The sequence below is a fragment of the Martes martes genome, assembly GCF_963455335.1.
Source record: "Martes martes genome assembly, chromosome: 1".
Taxonomy (NCBI): Eukaryota; Metazoa; Chordata; class Mammalia; order Carnivora; family Mustelidae; genus Martes; species Martes martes.
The window spans coordinates 60,658,884-60,679,408 of NC_137888.1; the positions used below are offsets into that span (position 1 = coordinate 60,658,884).

General features: G+C 35.0%; 1 protein-coding gene across 9 annotated transcripts in view; it reads right to left on the reverse strand.

Moving 5' to 3' along the window:
* ZBTB20 (zinc finger and BTB domain containing 20) overlaps nt 1–20,525 on the reverse strand; it is a 774,313-nt gene that overhangs the window by 539,145 nt on the left and 214,643 nt on the right. For all 9 annotated transcript variants that reach the window (XM_080830747.1, XM_080830743.1, XM_080830744.1 and 6 more), the window contains one exon: nt 17,982–18,027. The gene's annotated coding sequence lies outside the window, so the exon portion shown is untranslated. The remainder of the gene's footprint in view (nt 1–17,981; nt 18,028–20,525) is intronic.

Genomic DNA, 20,525 nt, shown 5'->3' on the forward strand with positions numbered 1-20,525 from the left:
TATTTAGAAGGTAGTTTATTGCAATATTTTTTGAATAAAAAAGAAATTGGAAATAACCAAATGTCCACAAATTAGGCAGTGGTTAAATACATCTTGTTATATCTATAAAGTGAAAATATTAGGCAGCTATTTTAAAAAGATGATATAGCATAATATACTATAGTATAAATACCATAAAATCTCTGAGATATGGTATTAAGAAAACAAAACAAAACAAAACACAAAGAAAACTTGAACGGTCTGATTCTCTCTTCATTTTTATTTACTTGTTTTTCCCTCTGTTCTTAAAATAGAGGTATACTGGTAAATTTCTGTACACAAATATACTTGGAACCATTTACCTCTGGTAAAAACACTATAAGTTGGTGAAGAAATATTTTTCATTTTATATCCTTGAGTACCAATTTATTTTCAAAAATTTTTTACCATGCATTTTTAAGATAAAAGCAGCAAACCATTTGTTTGGTGTAGTGATAAATGATGAAAAGTACTCTATACTGAATCTCTGGATCCCTCACTCTGTACTTGGCTACACCTATTCAATGTTTCCATTTCCTCCTCTGTAAAATAATTAAATTACACTAGAAAGATAGTATTTAAATTATCTTATAATTCTACAGGTTATATTTTTATCTTAAGAATCAAGTACAGAGGGGTGCCTGGGTGGTTCAGTGGGTTAAAGCCTCTGCCTTCGGCTCAGGTCCTGATCTCGGGGTCCTGGAATCGAGTCCCGCGTTGGGCTCTCTGCTCAGCGGGGAGCCTGCTTCCTCCTCTCTCTCTCTCTGCCTGCCTCTCTGCCTACTTGTGATCTCTGTCTGTCAAATAAATAAATAAATCTTTAAAAAAAAGAAAAGAATCGAGTACAGAATAGTGGAAAAACATCTTTGAGATTTCAGTCTCTACTAAGCATCTACAGCTACTACAATTAACAAATCTCTATTTGGTACTTTGTAGACAGACTGTCATCATATCCTTATGATAACAGAGAACAACGTATAATGCTGAAAATTTTGACAAGCTGAGTAAACTGAATATACTCACAATACAAGTAGTATTTCTGGGTCTCAACATGTCTCAAGGTGTTGAAACATGCCAAACAAGACTGATCACAAATGTATTTTTTATATATTTTACTACCAACTTCTAACCTTGGCTCAGGTGTTTATTTGACTTTATCCTTGATCTATGCTCTCAAATACACAACATGAGTAGAACAAAGTGTCTAAATGGTTTATAATTTCAGGTGTGTATTGCCATATGCACTCTTTAAAAATTTGTGATATTCTATAACATTACAGTGCATGCTCATGAGTTGTAAGACATGCTCTATATCTTTTTAATTTGTGGTATTTGAAGCTTCAGTATGATAATGATCTTCCATCGTGACTTAATATTCTTGTGGTTTGGATCATTGTTTTTGAAAGCAAAACCTCTCAAAACAAACAAACAAAAAAACCTCTCAGTCATGGTTTGGAGGACAAATAATATGCCCACTTAAGTTACACAGTGGAAATTTTGCACCATGTTTTCTCTGAGAAAGTAGTCCTTTCCTCCATTTCTGGTTTTTATGACTGTGATAAGAATAGAACCATGATTCAATGGTATAACCGATAACAATGTTGTGTTATTAATCACATCACAGTTTAGTTTACAAATTGGAATGAAGGTAAAGCCTATCAAAAATTATATATATTTTTTAGTTTCTCTAGTGAAAAAAATTAAGCCCTTTCATCTAAAAACTTAATAATCTCTGAAATGTTGTTTGGCTCCATTTTTCAAATGCCCACAGTAAACCGTTTACCTCCTTGTCTATTTTTTCATATAGTATCAGCCTGGGTCATGGTAATGCTGTCGTCTGTTACAGCAGCAAGCAATGGGAAAATAATAGTGCCGTGAGTGCAATGTTGATTAGACACATTAAACTCAGGAAAATTCAATCAAATCTCATCAATTTCAATAATTTACCACCACACGTCCTTGTCTAGTTAGAGATAAACAATTTAATTTTGAATGAAGCATTTGGAAAAATTTCTACTTCAGAATGAAAGTAAAGATGAAAAGAACAGATTTCCTGTGTTCATCACAAATGGAAAGTTAACTACATATTCCTAAAAAGTTCTGTGCTTAATCGTGGCCTGCTATGAAACTAATACTTAAAAAAAAAAAAAATTAAATCTGAAGATATTTAGTTTGACCTTCCATTTTCATGTACTGCCTGGATACATGGGAAAAGAGGAAAGGCGGTGATATTACTACTAGAAAAAATTATTTGCCAGAGGAGAAATGATGGTTCAAGAATCCCTTTAGCTCCTCTACCAATCCTTGGCAACAGAGCAGACAATGCAATTGATAAGGACAGCTAAGAGTAGCAATGAATCTAATTCCTTTGCGACCAAACTAACTTTGGCTTTCACAAACAACTTTGTCCAATTTTAGGGAGATATAGTTGACCGTCTTTAGTCCATTTCTGAATGCTAATTATTGCTTTGTTTACTATCAGGATAAAAAGGAACATCAATCGGTTGTCCCTGAAGCAGACCTCCTAATTGTACATTGTTAATAGTGAAGAGTCAGAGGAGGCATCCCCTTGCCCTTCTGCTCTAATACATATACACTTTGGTACCACAATCCTGAGCAACCTGTAAGAATACAGAGATCATGATAGATATTGGGGAGGGTATATGCTATGGTGAGTGCTGTGAATTGTGTTAAGACTGATGAATCAGAGACCTGTACCCTTGAAACAAATAATACATTGTACATTAATTTTAAAAAAAGAATATAGAGATCAAGTTTAGATTAATTTAGTTCTGGTATTATTTCCTCAGAAAGCCCACCCATGACCATTTCCCACCACACCCCAGCCATCCTCTATCCTATTTTTTTGTTGTTGTACTTCTTGAATAGCACACACCACCTTCTAAGCATCCTATTTATGTATTTGTGAATTTGTTTATGGTCTCCTCCCATACACACACACTACCACCCCATGGCCATTTTAACTTCATAAGGTACAGGATCGGGGTCTTCTTATTTAGAGCTCTATCTGTAGTGCCTAGAACTAGCTCTGACTTTCTCCATGGTGTAAGAGTGATCCAGACCAGAGAGAAATCTGCAATTTAGCAGAAGGAGACTTTCTTCTCCTTGGTTCTTATAGCAACAGGAACAACACAAACTAGATGGAATTCAATTAATGTATTTTGGGTGCTAATCAGTTTTGTAAATCACAATCACATTTTCACATTTAACTACATCACTACTTCAGAGATAATTTAATTTTAATTTTCATTTCTATTTAATCCTTATTTTTTCCTGGTAAGGAAGTCTAATACTTATTTCTAAATTTTTCTATCCCATGAGCAAGCTTTTATATACACTATAATTATGTGCACCATACATTATGTGCACCAGAAAGGAAGTGCACCATAAAAGCTGCAACTTAAAAGAACTGTCCAACAGATAAGACTAGTAATAATTCATATAATTATGAATTCATATTTCATATAATTCACATAATCACTCTACTAATAAGTATATTTTTAAAATTCAAGTTGTTGGTTTATTGAGTATTCTTAAAGAAAACACACCTGAAATATCCCATAATCATGGAAAGGACCAACAAATGCTTCCAATTCTATTCCAAATCTTTTAGGAATGGCTATACTTTGCTCCTTATGGCAACACTTAATTTATCATGGGAAACAAAAAACACTTTCAACAACTTGAGATTCAACTTGGGAGAAGCACAAAAAATTCTGTCTCAGGTCACTAACTGGCTACTTAAAGTTTAAAACTGACCTTTCCAAACTGAGCTCTGCTTTTTCAATCTGGTACTGGATACTCGGGACTTTCAGTTATCGCTTAATGGATGTGTAATGGATGTGTATTTCTATAGATAGCCAGATTCATAATTGTCTAATAAAGGCCTTGCCTATGCTAAATATACAGAGATAAGTTTAGCTATCTCATGGTTTGAATAGCTAAAATCTAGTGCAATGTCTTTGTCACCCTACAACACTAAATTTCAGGTGCATACTTGGTTTACAGAACCTGGAGACCATTATGAAAAAATTTTCTGAAACTAATGATTTAGTTTATAAGTAAAGTTATTTTAAAGTTCTGTGTATTTCATGAGATATTTGGTATCTCAGCACACATGGCTTCACAAAAAAGCTGAATGATACCAAAGTCAGTTTTGAATTTTGCACTGACTGTTAATTACCTATTCTATGCCTCAAGTTTAGCATTTATTATAAAGAGAAGTTTCAGTAGTTGACAAGAATGTGCAAGAGAATCACTCATGATTCAATAAAATCCATAAAAAATACTAAGGTGCTAAGGCAACAAGTATTCTATAAAAGCTGAGCAGATAAACTGTGTCAACTACAGAGAGGAGAAAGGATTAATATGCGGATTTGTAAATAAGCCTTCTATAGATATCTACCATAAAAAAATAAAGTTACTCTCTCTAGTAGGTTGAACAGTTTCCCTCATAATTTCATGTTTACCTGGGTCCTCAGAATATAATATTACTAGGAAATGAGGCCTTTGCAGATGTAAATAGTTAAGCCCCTTGAGATGAAATCATTCTGGATTTAAGGTGAGCCCTAAATCCAATGACTGATGTCCTTGGAAGAAGAAGAGGAGAAAAGAGAGAGACACAGAGGAAATGGCCTTGTAAAGATGGAGGCAGAGTTTATGGTCATACTGCCAAAAGCCAGGGATACCTGGGGCCACTGGAAACTGTAAGAGGCAAGAAAGATTCTTACCTAGAGCCTTCAAAAGGGATTGTAGCTGTGCTGGACCTTGCCTTTGGACTTTTGGCCTCTAGAACTATGAGAAAATAAATGTTTTAAGCTACCCAGTTTGTGACTGTTTGTCATAGTCATACTGAGAAACTACTACTCTCTCTCTGTACTCCGACATGGTGGAAGGTGATACAACAGTTTCATAAGTGTAAATGGTGATGTCAAAGTCTCCAACTGATAGGAACATACAAGTATAAGGAAAGAACAAAGAGAAAATTTACTGGGAGGTTGCAGTGGTGGTTGCTGGGAGTAGTAAGTCAACTTTAAAAGGAAAATACTGCCCTCTGTCTGGAGTTGTTCTCTCTTAAATCCTATAGACAGATGCTATCCCAAAGTAATGTAACTTCTTCTAATCCCATACTTTCAAGAAAGTCAGACTGGTCTAAACAGGTATTGGTCATTTTTTAAGAAAATGATGAGATTTTAAATACATAAATATTTCAAAAGAAAATTATGACATTTATATTTCTTAGAATCCTTAGTAAAATACTGACATGAATAAATAATAAATATTTTATGATGGTACATGATTAACAGCAAACATATTCTTAAAATCACTTAAATGAACATAATTTAAGTAGGCTCCACTCCCAGTGTGGAGCCCAATGCAGGGCTTGAGCTCACAACCCTAAGATCAAGACCTGAGCTAAGATAAAGAGTCAACCGTTTAAACTACTGAGCCACCCAGGTGCCCCAAGTGAAAATAATTTAAATAAGCCAACAAATTAGAAATTATTTACGTTGTTGAAGAACTGGATTCAGAAAGTAAATATACCCATTTTGACGAATGGAAATTTAAGTATGACATCAAGTGACAAATACACAGGGGAAAGAATAAATTTTCTTTTGGCCTAGGGTTTATCTTATCCTGACATTGGCAAAATACTAGTAAGTATGCATTGCTTTGCTTAAGGCATCAGACCAGGATGAGTGAAAATTATGTTTGTGTATTCAGGGTCTTTTCTGGTTTCATACAAATTTTAGGATTATTTGTTCCATTTATTTGAAAAAAGTTGATGGTATTTTGATAGGGACTGTTGAAAAGGAAAATCAAAGCTGGTGGCATCACAATTCCGAACTTCAAGCTCTATTACAAAGCTGTAATCACCAAGACAGTATTATACCGGCATAAAAACAGAGACATAGATGAATGCAACAGAACAGAGAGCCTAGAAATGGAACCTCAAGTCTATGGTCAACTCATTTTCAACAAAGCAGTAAAGAATGTCCAAAAAAAAGACAGTCTCTTCAACAAATGGTGTTGGGAAAATTGGACAGCTACATGCAGAAGAATGAGACTGGACCATTTCCTTACAACATACACAAAAATAGACTCAAAATGGATGAAAGACCTCAATGTGAGATAGGAATCCATCAAAATCCTTGAGAATACAGGCAGCAACCTCTTCAACCTCAGCTGCAATGTCCACAACAGCCAAAGTATGGGAAAAGTCCAGATGTCCATCAACAGATGAATGCATAAAGAAGATGTGGTATATATATACAATGGAATATCATGCAGCCATCAAAAAACCTGAAATCTTGCCATTTGCTAAATGACATGGACAGAACTAGAGGGTATTATGGTAAGTGAAATAAGTCAATCAGAGAAAGACAATTATCATACAATCTCACTGATCCAAGGAATTTGAGAAATAAGACAGAGGATCATAGAGGGAGGGAGGGAAAAATGAAACATGATGAAACAAGAGAGGGAGACAAACCATAAGAGACTCTTAATCTCAGGAAACAAACTGAGGGGTGCTGGGATGAAGGGCATGGGAGGGATGGGATGGCTGCATGATGGACACTGGGGAGGGTATGTGCTATGGTGAGTGCTGTGAATTGTATAAAACTGATGAATCACAGACCTGTATCACTGAAACAAATAATACTTTATATGTTAATTAAAAAAATGTTTGTCTCTTAATACCCCAAATTAATCATTTTTTAAAGTAATATTGAAACCAGCTCTCCAATTTGCTATACAAATTTACGATATTATAAAAGCAACATTTTAAGATAATTTTCAGTTTACCTATGTTTTCTGTTTACAGCATTATGTTTCTATGCTTACTAAATCTCAAAATTCAAAAGACCCAAATTCACTTACATTTTTTATCTTTAAAAAGTTATGACCTATAAACAATTCTAATTTGATCTTCTTAACAAAAAATTAGAATAGCAAATAGTGTGAAAGGTGCAAATACTTTAAAGAAATATATTTTAAGGGATAAAAGATCTATTCACACATTTTACCCCAAATACAAAGAAATGAATATATTTTAAAAATTAGAAATTATTTTCAAAAATTCCCAAAAGACCTTCAAAATCATAAGAATGACACATGTAGATATCCATCATTAAATGTTATATGTTCAAAGCAGAAAATACTGAAGGAATTATCCTTCTAGGAAACATCAAACATCAATTATTATTTTTTCTCTTTTTTTTTTAACCTGAGAAATGTGCAGTAACTATTAGTAAATGAAATTGTTTCTGTAGTTAATACATTTTAGTTAGCCAACCTTCTAATCAATCTTCTAGTCACCAAGTATTCTAAAGGTGGGAATAAATGGTTCTAACAACACAGAGATGAGTCTATTTGTATTTGAATTGTTTTTAGAGACATTGGTCTACTAACACTTTATAAGCTCAGCAAGATATAGATAATTAAGGTGTTTATGCAATCAGGTGGAAAGTGAACACAGTTGTATCAATAGCCAGAACAATTTCCACTGAATGAATGAATAAATAAACACAAAAAAGGTAAGCTTAAAAAGGATCAATATAAAAAAATTTTAAAATAAAATGGATTAATCTAAAAGTTATTTTAAATATATAAAGTATTAATATCAAATAATTATATATCAAAAGAAAGAATTGGCATTGAGGAACAAATGATTCAATGATAAATATTAGTAAGAACTAGGATACGTAGTGTTTCTTGAATTCTTGCTTCTTTTTTAGGTGAGCATAATGCTCAAATCACAGTGCACAATAAAACTATGAGAGCTAGAGCAAATATTAAAAATGGTAGAGAAAGAAGGATCTATACAGTAACCATGATAACACTTTAGTACATGGTTAGGGTATAATTTTGATAATGAGGATAAAGGAAAAGAAAGAAGAGGAAGAAGGGATGGAGAGGAAGGAGAAGGGCTAATTATATTTTATTTTAAGAAAAATTTTTTAAAAATTGTACTTAAAAAAAAGTTTTTTAAATTGTATTTTTGGTATACTGCCATCTCTGATATACAGATGAGCAAACTGAGATAAAAGTGCATGAGGGTGTGCCCAATATCTCACAGCCAATAAGATGTAGTGCAGAAATTTAAATCCAGATCCTCAATTTCTTTTATTTTCAATATTTTATTTATATATTTGTTTGTGTATTTATTTATTTAGAACACACACTTGCAAATGGGGGGGATAGGAACAGAGGGAGAGGGAGAGAGATGGGAAAAGAATCTCAAGCAGACTCTGCACTGAGCTTGGAGCCTGATCTGGGCTTGATCCCATGACCCCAAGATCAAGACACAAGCTGAAACCATGAATAGAACACTCAACCAACTGAGCCACCCAGATGCCCCCCAGATCTTCTATTTCTAAACCTCATATTCCTTCCACTATAATGTCTTGTCTCTTTGTTCCCTGAAATTAGAAATATGTTACAAAATTCTTAAATCCTATGGTTAAAATATAAATCTCCCTCAAAACCCCCCAAAACTAAAGAAAATTAAAAATTAAAATCTTCCAAATTAGTGTCAAGAGTGCCACAGTATTTATAAAAATCAAAATCAGGTTTTAAAGAGTTGTTGTTACAAGAACAAAGTCCTCTTTGAATCACCCTCAATTTTAAATATAGAATATTGGCAGCAAGAAGGTGCTCCCCAAACCATCAGGTGAAGGTGAATTATATATTATGAAGGTAAAAAATAAGAACCTGTAGAAATGTAAGAGAGCCTAGTTCAGATAGGAAGAATCAATGAAGTTCTCCCTGAGAAGGTATTTTATAATAAACAATAATATGATACTGCACGGAATTTGTTCTATTTATAGAAATATCTAGAAATTCTGTTCTAGAATTTATAATTCTAGCAGAGAAGAAAAATGTTCAAACTAATAATTACATAACCACTTACATATTTAGGACTGAGGATTATTCATTATCGTTGATAACCCACACAATTTCATATTTAACTCATTTGTTCATATGACTCCTCAACCTGAAAATGATCTCCTTTTTCCTTTCAAATGTCTTATGTCCTATGTTTCATGTTATTTCAAGGTCTAATTCAAGCCCCGTTTCTTACTTGCAGCTCACTGAGCACTCTATCTCCATGGAATATCTTCAGTACTTAATGACTTAATCAGCAATAGCAAATGGGTTTCATTTTACATACAACTTCCACCAATTAGTAATAGTTGTCTAAAGTGTTGTGTTCAGGAGGAGTCTTCGATCAAGTTATGGTCTAGAGGCAGAGGGAACCATGATGGATTGGTGATGTCCTTCATGAGCACTGAAGGGGAAGCAGGACATCAGGTCCAGGGCATTCATTTGACAGGAACGCTGATATTTTCACTTTTACAGCATTCATTTGACACCAAATCCAGGTCTACAGCGTGCATTTAATACCGAGAGTGACTTACTTCATTTTATTTTTAAATTTATATCATGTCTTTTTAAGAATACCATAAGATTCTGGGACGCCTGGGTGGCTCAGTTGGTTAAGCAGCTGCCTTCGGCTCAGGTCATGATCCCAGCGTCCTGGGATCGAGTCCCACATCGGGCTCCTTGCTCGGCAGGGAACCTGCTTCTCCCTCTGCCTCTGCCTGCCACTCTGTCTACTTGTGCTCACTCTCGCTCCTCTCTGTCTCTCTGACAAATAAATAAATAAATAAATAAATAAATAAATAAGAATACCATACGATTCCTACCTCTCTAGGTCCATAGTGTCCAGACATGCCTTGCAAAGTAGGCATCTGATGATGATAATGAAATAACTTTTTTGGAATTCACTCATTACTATTATTCATAAACTCATTTTGTCTCTTAGTTTCTCTCGAAAGATTATCAATGCCAAAACCATGTCAGAAAGAACTCTGTAAGTATAAACTTGAAGAAATACACTGTCTTTGTCATCTCCAGGTTCAAATGAAACATTAGGAAATTGATAATATTTGAATTAAATATATGCCTACCAAATAATATAGTGGGAAGAAGAGAAGATAAAGTAAATACACATTTTAAGTGGATTTTAACCATTTAAAAAAATTCCAAATATGTGTCTTTTAAAATGTTTTATATATTTAGTACATCCTAGAATTGTTATCCTTTTTAAGTAGACTGCATCTTCCTGCACATAATAGGTGTTGAAGAAATCCATGTCATTAGTTCAGGGTTACATTAGAGAAATAGTTTTTACATTCTCCCCTGCTAAGCAAGTGTATTTATCATATTCCATAACAGCTCACAGTTTGTTATACATTAACTGCTCATTCTCTGTGCCAATAAGACTGTGCTGGAACAGCAAATGAATTTGGTGCGTTCATTTAAATGATTCTGCAAACCACAGGCTACCCAGTTGTCTAATGATAAGAGAGCCCCAAGGCCACCTGATCACCATTATACTCCCTTATTTATTTATTTATTTTCTGGACTAGCATGGTCAGTACTGTCAGGATCCCCATACCGAGAAGAGTGAGAAGGAAAAGTATACCTCAGACATAATGATGAAAGGGGGCTTTATTAATTCAGGCACCAATGATGATGTGGCTAGATTGGAAGGAGAATGGAATATAGGGTCTGAAGTGCTTTATCTGCTCCAAGACCAATGCTGGTTTTGGCACTTCTTTCACTCTAGTGAGTTGCAAAAAAACAAGCAGGTGCTAGCAATCTGAGAGACCACATGCCAGCTACAGCTGCTTCAAACTGATTCAATTACATCTGCCTGAATAGTCCCAGGACATCAAACCAGTTGAAGAGATCCATAGGTTGCAAGGAGACCTAGTCTGTCCTGAGACAACCACCTGCAAATCTCCAGGTTTGGAGATGAGTGATCGTTCTATCCTTAGGCATAGGGAAAAAGACGGGTTGAGGGCAGGGGAATGGGGAATGTGATTTTAATTCACTTTAAACTTAAAAATTGGTTGGAGCCAGCACAAAAGGCCCGTCTAATTTTCATGTTTAAAATCTGACAGTAGTTGAGGTCTTAAGGATACCTTGAAACAGCCTGATTTTGTGAGAACATTTCCCAAATCATTGGGTACAGCACATTTACAGAACATGCTCTTGGGATCCGGACTTCGCTCCAAACCTTGTTTGTACAAAAAGGGGCCAAGCAGCTGGGAAATTCTGGAGTGGAGTGTGTCCTCATTAGTTCCCATCTGCCACCAGAACTCAGCTCATGGCAAGTTTGGCTAAGTCCTGGTGTACTCAGGTCCAAATGTGGGTCAGTTTTAATTACACTATACAGAATTCAGTGTGCAGTTTTTAAATCCTTATTATACAGCACAGAGGAATGGGCAGCTCTCCAGCTAATCAATTTTTTAAAAGTACATATATAAAATTTTTAAACCAGGGTAGGCAGACAGTAGGTGGGAAAAAAATCTTATAATTATGAGTACAAAGGTTACTTAAGAGAATTATTAGTGAAATTGGGTCATGAGCAAGTTCTGTTTTAAAACTTCAAAGTCAGAAACAAACTGTTCCGTTGATAAGAGAGGAAACTTAAATAAGGTACACAATGCCCCTTGCTCTTCAGTTTGAATAAGTGACAAGGCTACAGCTAGTTTACAGTAGATACCTACAGGGGCACTAGCTTTCATGGAAGCAGAGATATTTCCTAGCCTGTCATTCTTCACACCTCATCCCTTTCAATGTTTATCACTCATGGCAGGGACTGTAGAAAAGGAAAAAAAAAAATCGCAAACTATCTGTTAAGAGTGAAAAACAAGGATGAGGGAGAAGAAAGACAGAAAGGAGAGCAGAGTGCACATGTGCTGAGTATCAGACCCTGGGCATGACTTGGCTCTCAGTGCCATCCATACCAACTAGGGCCAGAATCAACCCATGCATTCTATGTTCAGAATCCATCCTGTCCAAAAGCTTCATCAGGTGCAGAAGAGCTAAAACACTAAGGTTTCAAAGACAACTGTCAGCAAAAAATCCAGGAGTGAAGATGTAGGCAGCCAATGCTGGGCATTTAGCGATAGCACAATGCACCATTTTTAATGGATAAAATGTTCGTAGGCAAAAGCCCTAATGATGATCCCCCCAAAAAAGAACCTTAAATGAATGCTCAAAGTATTTTGGGGGGTTTTGACTGAGTTGTTTAGAGCTCATCCACTAAAAAGCCAGCATGGAATTCTATGGGTTCAAATATTAGCAATTTAACATGTACTAGCTGTGTGATCTTGGACATATTGCTTCGTTTCTCTGAGTTTAAGTTTTCTCACCTGTAAAATGGGGAATAACGTCCACCTAAGAGATTGTTGTAAGGATTATCAATAATATAGATAAAACATCTGGAATATAAAAGTCACTCAATAAATGTTAACTGTTAATCCAACTATTGTGAGTTCAATTGAACCCTCAAAAGAGTTGGGGTCCTAACCAAAGGAAAATGGGTTCCACAAAATGGGACTTTATTTGGATAGGGTTCTTACAGAGGTAATCAAGTTAAAATAAAATAATTAGAGTGGGCCCTAATCCAATATGACTAGTGTCCTTATAAAAAAGGGAAACTTGGATACACAGATAAGCATGAAGAGATGAGAATGTGAAAAGACACAGACAGAAGATGGCCATCTCTAAGTGTATAAGAGAGAAGCCTGGAACAGATCCCTCCTTCACAGCCCTCAGAAGGAACTGGTCCTGCCAAAACATTGATATTGAACTTCTGGACAGTGAGAACCAAATTTCTCTTGTTTAAACTGTCTAGTTTATGATGCAGCCTAGCTAACTAATAATCAACTAATTAAAAATTTCATTAATCATCAATGTTTACTTTGACTCATCATGGTCAAAGCTGTACACCTGACATTAGGCAAGATAACTTTAGGAACTCTGCTGAGTAATAGTCTACTCCATATATTATCTAGTGCTTTTTCCTTCTTTCTGATTGCTGTTCAGGCAGATACTGCTACAACATAAACAGGATGGCAGAAAAAAACTGGTTTACTTAAGATCACCCAGTTTTTATTAAAGATAATTAAGGGAAAATCATACACAATCATACACACAACCATACACACGTAATTCACTTTTCTACTGTTGAGGGAGTTTGCATGAGAGAGTATCAGGACATTTTACCACACTAATTCCCTTCTCAAGTGAATCAAGAAAAAAAGAAAGACTTATACAGCCATTTACTCATTGCCAACTATGCCCCCTAAATCTGAGGCTGCTTAGATTGTGACAAACCTTCCCAACAGAACAAACTAGTCACTAGGATGCATGGAAGCATACATGGTTTAACTGAGGAAGATGTGTTCTTCATTGTTTGCAAGAGACTGGTTTTAAGGGTCTCTGACTTTCAAAAGAGGGGTGATAGTTGTCTGGGAGTTGTATCAAAGCCCTTCCACTGAAAGGTACATTTCCGTAATCATGGACATTTAAGGGATATGATTATCCTCATCTTAAGTTTTTCTTTAAATAGCCCCAGCCTTCTACAGACATGTAGCACATGTACTTAGAAATGGTGATTTTAGGGGTGTCTGGGAGACTCAGTCGGTTAAGAGAGACCTACTCTTCATGTCAGCTCAGGTCATGATCTCATGGGTTCTGAGATTAAGTCCCATGTTGGGCTCTGTGGTCAGGGTCAGTCTGCTCGGGATTCTCACCCTCTCACCCCTCCCCTCACTTATGCCTGCTCTCTCTCTCTCTCTCAAATAAATAAATAAAATAAAATAAAATAAAATACTAGAGGGGAAAGAATAAAATTAATATGTAAGGAATGCTAATTAATGCTGTGCACCAAATAAAGTATTTTGTATACCTAATCTAGTTTAATCCTTACATCTATTATTTAAAAGACAGATGTCCTTACCACCACATTTTACACAAAAATTGAAGTTTAGTAAGGTTAGGCAACTTTGGTCAGGCCACACAGCCACTGCAATGTAGAACTGGGACTTCAGTGCAGGCAATTTGGACTCCAAAGCTCCTAAATTCAAACTCAGGAAAGAGATTTAGAATCCAAATATCCTAAAAGGTATTTGCAATTCACAGCCTCCTTTAAAGTATCTGAAGTCACGTGGATAGCAGATATCTTGCTAAATCTAACTCAGTTTATTCTCCTTAAGAAGAAATCAGTTATTTACAAACACAAACTTCAATCAACTTAGATAAAATTAATTTCATTATAAGAATACCTGAAGGTCTTTTAGATTCAGTAAAGAGGCAGCTTTTTTATGATTAGTATTCCAGGAACATTATATAGTCCATTTACTTCTAGGAGATAAGCAATCACCTCTCAAAGCTCTAGTAGGAAGGTATTCCACGTGAGATACCTTACATTAGACCAAGAATCAAGAGCTCCACATTCAAATTCTGCATCTCTCACTTATTAGACTGTATAACACTGACAAGTATGTGAACTTTTCTGAGCTTATTTCCTCATCATGGATACAACAATGATGTTAAATAGATGACCATTAAGGTCCCTTCAAGTTCTAACATTATATGACATTGAGAATCTCTTCTAAAGTATAAGAAGCCTAGGTAACACTGGATAAAACCTCTAAGATAATCTATGTGCCAATGCCCAGGCCAGGATCTACTTGCTCTCAGGCAATTAGATAGTCTTTCTTCGGTATCTAAGTTATAATAGTGATGGTAGTGATAAAAATAATAGTAGTTTAGCTAAGATTTATTGAGCACTTGCTATGTGCAAACCACCAAACTGAGAATTTTACATATATTGTCTGATATTTAACTCAACACAACAATAGATGAAGTAGACACTATTATTTTTCCAATTTTCCAAAGAAGTAACAAAGGAACAGAAAGATTAGATAAGTTGATTGGGTCTATACTCATTATGAGTATATGAGTGGCGAGACCAAAAAGAGCTCTATTGACATATATTTGTTTCCTATGCTAGTCTATGTGTTCCCCAAGGACAAGAACTTTGCTTTATTCATTTAGCTTAGCACTGTGTCTGGCAAATAGTAGGGCTCCATTTATTGTGTAGAATAAAAAGAAGAAAGAAAATGAAGGGGGAGAGAGGAAGAAAGGAGAAAAAGAAAGGACATTTAGACATGCTATGTTCTTAAATGTTAACTTCCTTTATTACTTTAACCCTGAAATCACAGAAAAAATCTACTCTTATGCCAGGCATCCTGGGGCTTGGCAATTTCTCCTTCCTGGGGATTTTATACTATATTTTCTGGTACAAGTCAGTGAAGCAGCTACTGTTACCTGGTTTAGTATTCTAGCTAATCGATACTCTTGCTTCATCTCTTAATTTCTGATGTTGAGACTAACAGAAGAATATAGTTTATTCTATCACACTGATGTTCTGGGAAAAAAGAATACCCTTAATGCTGGCCTCCTAACGCACTGATATAAACTAAGGTGAAAGAAGAACTGTTCCCAGAAGAAACGTACTTCCAGGCCTAAAGGCATCCATGAATAACATTAACTAGTGGTATCAAAATTTGAGAACCCGAAACAAAATGTTTTGATGCACTAGACACTGTCCCTTTCTGCAGCCTCTGCTATTGTCATGTGACTGCCAAATGCAGCACACACGGATCTCTAGAGTGGCCTCTCCAAAGCAGGTCTTAACTACCCTATGTTGACTTTACCTCTACTTGGCTTCATCCCTACTTATTTACAGTTAGAATTTAGTGAATACCAGGAACCATAATTATAAACATGTATACAGTAAACACAGGGCTCATTACTTATGTTTAGCAAAAGCACTTACAGATTTTTAATACAATCTGATCTTATCTGACATGAAGAAAGTAAACATACATTACACTTTTGTGTTTTCAGTGAGGTAGAGATTGGGAAAGACGGGGGAGGGGGATCTGGTGATAGAAAAATGGGGAGGGAAAGATGACAAGAAAGTGATTTCTCAGGAAACTGATAGCATTGATCATATTAATGCTGATTTGTTTATTCCTATGCTGCACAGTATATCTGAAGTGAGAAGTAACTTAGTCATTGAATATCTCAGCATTGTGTGAAAAATAAGTCTAAAGACTTTTCTCATGGCAAAAATAAATATAAAGCATATTGCAAATAGTGTTATGTAAATTCCTGATTATAATGAGGATCAATTCTTACATATTCATTCCTCATTTTAAGGATAGAATTTATCAGTAGTAGTCTCATCTCTGTCTATTTAGCAGTATGAGAACTAAAGAAGTCCAAAGACCCATCCAGAATATATAACAAGTAACAAATTCCTAAGACTTTCTATTCCTCTATTTCCAATACATCTATTTCCAGATGTTTTATTCATATACACATTCATTTAACATTTCCTGACCACCTACTTTGTATAAAGCACAGTATTAAAAGGCTGTGGATAGTCCTCTACTTACCTCGGTACCTGTTTCCTACTCCCAAAGAGGTTAAGTTCACATTACGGTGATTAAAAAAACAAACTAACAAATGAAAACAGCTTAAATGGAACAATATAAAGAAAAGATACACTAGCTCTAAGATTTTTGTTACCAGATATTAATGGCAACTTCTTAGCCTTTTATTAATATAGCATTGTTAAGGAAAATAATGCAAGTTATTTGAAAAAGTTTTCAATATCAGGAATTTGGGACTACCAAATACATTATTTACTTAAAAACTTTATATTAAGTTGCCATTTTTATATTGCATTTAAAGAACTTGACTTAATTGGTATAAACTACTCTCTAGTAGCTTATCTACGCTAAAATTGTAGCTATTTATCAGAAAGTAGGTAGAGCTATTAACATCTAAAACATCAACACTTAGGAAAAAATACCAGGTGACAGGAATTTTGTCAAAAGTAAAGGTTAATATTCCAGCCTTAAAATCTACAGCCAGATTTCAGACCCTTTCCTAGGACTACCATTAAGTAAGTTTTACTGTTCTCTCTCTCTCACTTCCACCCAACTGCAACAGACACATGCACAAATCAAGAAATCATCTTATAATATACACTTAAATTCTCTGAATATGCCCCATGTGTCCACTAATAGCCAAATGCTTTCAAATCTGTTCAGCTAAATGGATCAATAACTACATCTAGTCTCACATAGTGGGGTTGCCAACATGGTGAAACTGAGCCAAACACAAGTTGTCTCTACCAGGACAAAAATTTTTATCCGCCCAGTAATCTAGAGAGATCGACTTTTCCTAGGTATCCTTTAGAGAGGTTAACATGCACATTATCTACAGCAGTCAACAGCTAATAAAAAAAAAAAAAATTGTTGAGACTAGGACGAAGGGTTTGGAGAAAATAGTGGGTTTTATAATAAACCAATGTAACAGTTCAAGGTCTACATCAAATAAGAATCTTTCAAATTCAGAGTACACAAAATACGTAACAGCTAGAGCAAACTGCTAACAAGCTTCTCTGTACGCTCACTCATATGACACAGCTGCAAGAAACAATTGAGCAGGTGCAACCAAGCTTTTGAGAATTCCTGCCTGTTGCCCAGGAACCACAACACCGCACAGTTGAGATTTTAAACAGGTGCAAACATTTTTCCATTCCTCTAGTGCCTGAGACAGTACAGCAGACAGTACATCTGCAACCACTCCTTACCTAAAATCACCACAGAAAATAAACTCCAAAGCAGCAAAAAGAAGTTTGAAAATAAAACAATAATGTCAAAAACAGTGGTTTTGCTATAGTCTCTGACCCCATATCAGCAGTCACTTTAATAATACAGTTCCATAAAACACTGTCTAATCTCTTCACCAGATGAATGCTTTGTAATTAAAATTATTCTGCCCCATCAAATCTTAGAAATGTTTATTTGATTCTTACAATAGAATGAAATGCAAGGTATGTATAAAATGCACTCTCCTTTGAAGCTGTCAATATTTATAAGTACTCAAAAATTAACATTTTCACATTTTGAAATCTGTAAGCAATTTTAATACACAAAACTAGTAACTTGTCAGTTAATACATAGATTTACATAACTATAAGTAATTCAAATACATACCTGTGTAGCTATGGGGCACAGACAGATGTGAAATATATCAGGCACTCTGAAATGCAAAACAAATATGTAAGTAAAAATTAGTTTTCTAAGTGGAGCCAGTATTTATGCTGAGGTAGTTTCTGCAGAGAAGTAGAAAAGAAAGCAGTCCTTAAAGAGGTGAATAATTTTATATCTATATTTTCCCCAGCAGTTATTTCAGACCACACCAAATTCATATGTGTGAATAAACACACAAAGAGTCCCTTAGCAATGTTATCAAAAGCAAGTACCAGCGAGGGACTAAGACTCACTATGGCCCCTAAAACGAAAATGCTTTCACTAGAGGACAAAGCAAATACTTAAAAATGATCTTTTTGTGTGTGTGTGTGTGTGTGTGTGTGCGGTATTTTTCCAACACCATAGCCTTCCTAAAACAAATATGACTGTTACTCTTTAAAATGAAACCACTCAGATTCATCTGCACTCAGTTTGGATAGAACACTGGTAAGGAAGAAAGGTGCTTTTGTAGAGCAGTCCACAAACATGCATGCATGCTTGCATAAATAAATAAATAAATAAAACCTTTGAATGTTCATTAACTTTAGGTTACAACAGCAAATAGGAGATTGTTTCTCTACAAGAGGGAAGGCTAAAGTTACACCAGATATAATGCCTCAAGCCAGCCCACTTTGAGAAAACTGCCAGTGAAGTAAGTATCAATACAGAAGACTATGTAAATCCAGCTCAAAGTATGCAGAGATTACGATTAGACCTGAAACATATTTGTATGTAGGTGGAAACTGCATTGCAGCATGTGGCCTCTGGACAACTTGGACTCTTAAAAATACCATAATTCTTTCTAAAAGCAAACTGAAATGTTTAATTTACATATTTCTAAGCATGGTTAATGAAGGTAAAAAGTCAGTAGGTCTACACACTATTTGAAGTGTATACAGAAAATAATCAATTTTGATGGTAAATTCAATGAAACACCATCTTCATACATTTCTGATGGGACTGTGAATTGCTAAGAAATTTTGGGAAACTATTGGGTAAGATGTATCAAGAACTTAAAGTTTTTACTCGGTGATTTTATTTCTAGGAATCTATCTTAACATGACTGAAAACCATAAATCTGCAAAGGAAAAATTATGATAGCAAAAAAACTAAAAGCAAACTACATGTTCCAACAGTGGAAAAAGTAATTAAATAAAGCATAGCACATCTATGTAAAGGAATATTTTGCAACAATCCATAAGGTAACTTGTGGTACTATAATGTTATATAAACATGTAGGGTACCAACTGCATGGACATAATGAAATTGTGTAGATGAGGAAAAACAGAAAGAACATACAAAAGTACTGCAAATGATTAGATCTTAGATAATTAGATTACAGATCATTTTAATTTTTGCTTTTTATTTTTGCATATAGTCTCTGCAGTAAACATTACTTTTATAATAGGAAAAAATATTAGCTGGCAGGGTAGGAATAAAAGAAAAAAGTAATAGAGTGCCATATGGAAATCATAAATCTAACCTTCCTAAGTGAAATAAATTAATTCAGTCACACATAAAATCCACTAAGTATACCTACAGTGAGAAACTCATCTTCACTATTTCCTCAGAGGGGTACAGCCAGGGTCTCTTTCATCCCACTGCTTTAGAATCTACACCAGTAATTCAATAACACATTTTTAATCATCTTAGTTAAACTTCTTTAATTATGCAGAGTGAAATGACGGCAAGAACAATTTAGGACCGCAAATCTGTTCAACCTATTACAGACTAATTTATTCACTAAGTCAACATTTAGTGAGCATCTAGTACATGCAAAGTGTTGTATTGCCATCGTGATATGCTAAAAGATAAAACAGACCATATCTTACCCTCATAGAGCTAACTATTTAAAAGTGCTAAAAAAATATGCTCATATACCTTCCTATTAACTTTAGCTAGAAACCCAAAACTGTTCTTAAAAAATAAAGTCTTAAAAACAAAAAACCAGGACAAGGAATATGTATATATAGCTCACATAGAGATGTAAATACAACATAGTTTAAGGTATTTGCGATAGATAAGGTACATTTTAAAACAAGAAAATATGTATCAGACTTATTCTTTCATATTATTGCACAAAAACTGATATTTAGGTAACATTCAAGAATGAGTCATGAGTACATGAGTATATATCACTTATAAAATGCCCTAATAAATCCCTTTAAGTATTTAAATCTTTTTTTTTTTTAAGATTTATTTATTTATTTATTTGACAGAGAGAGATCGCAGTAGACAGAGGCAGGCAGAGAGAGAGAGGGAAGCAGGCTCCCTGCTGAGCAGAGAGGCCGATGCGGGACTCGATCCCAGGACCCTGAGATCATGACCTGAGCCGAAGGCAGCGGCTTAACCCACTGAGCCACCCAGGCGCCCCAATCCCTTTAAGTATTTAATTTTGTTTGTTATATGACCTACTTTTTGTTAACAGAGAATTATATAAAAGAGACCAGGTATGAAGGCATATTTAATTCAACCCCAGATACCAGATATCTAAGCCTGTCTTAGATT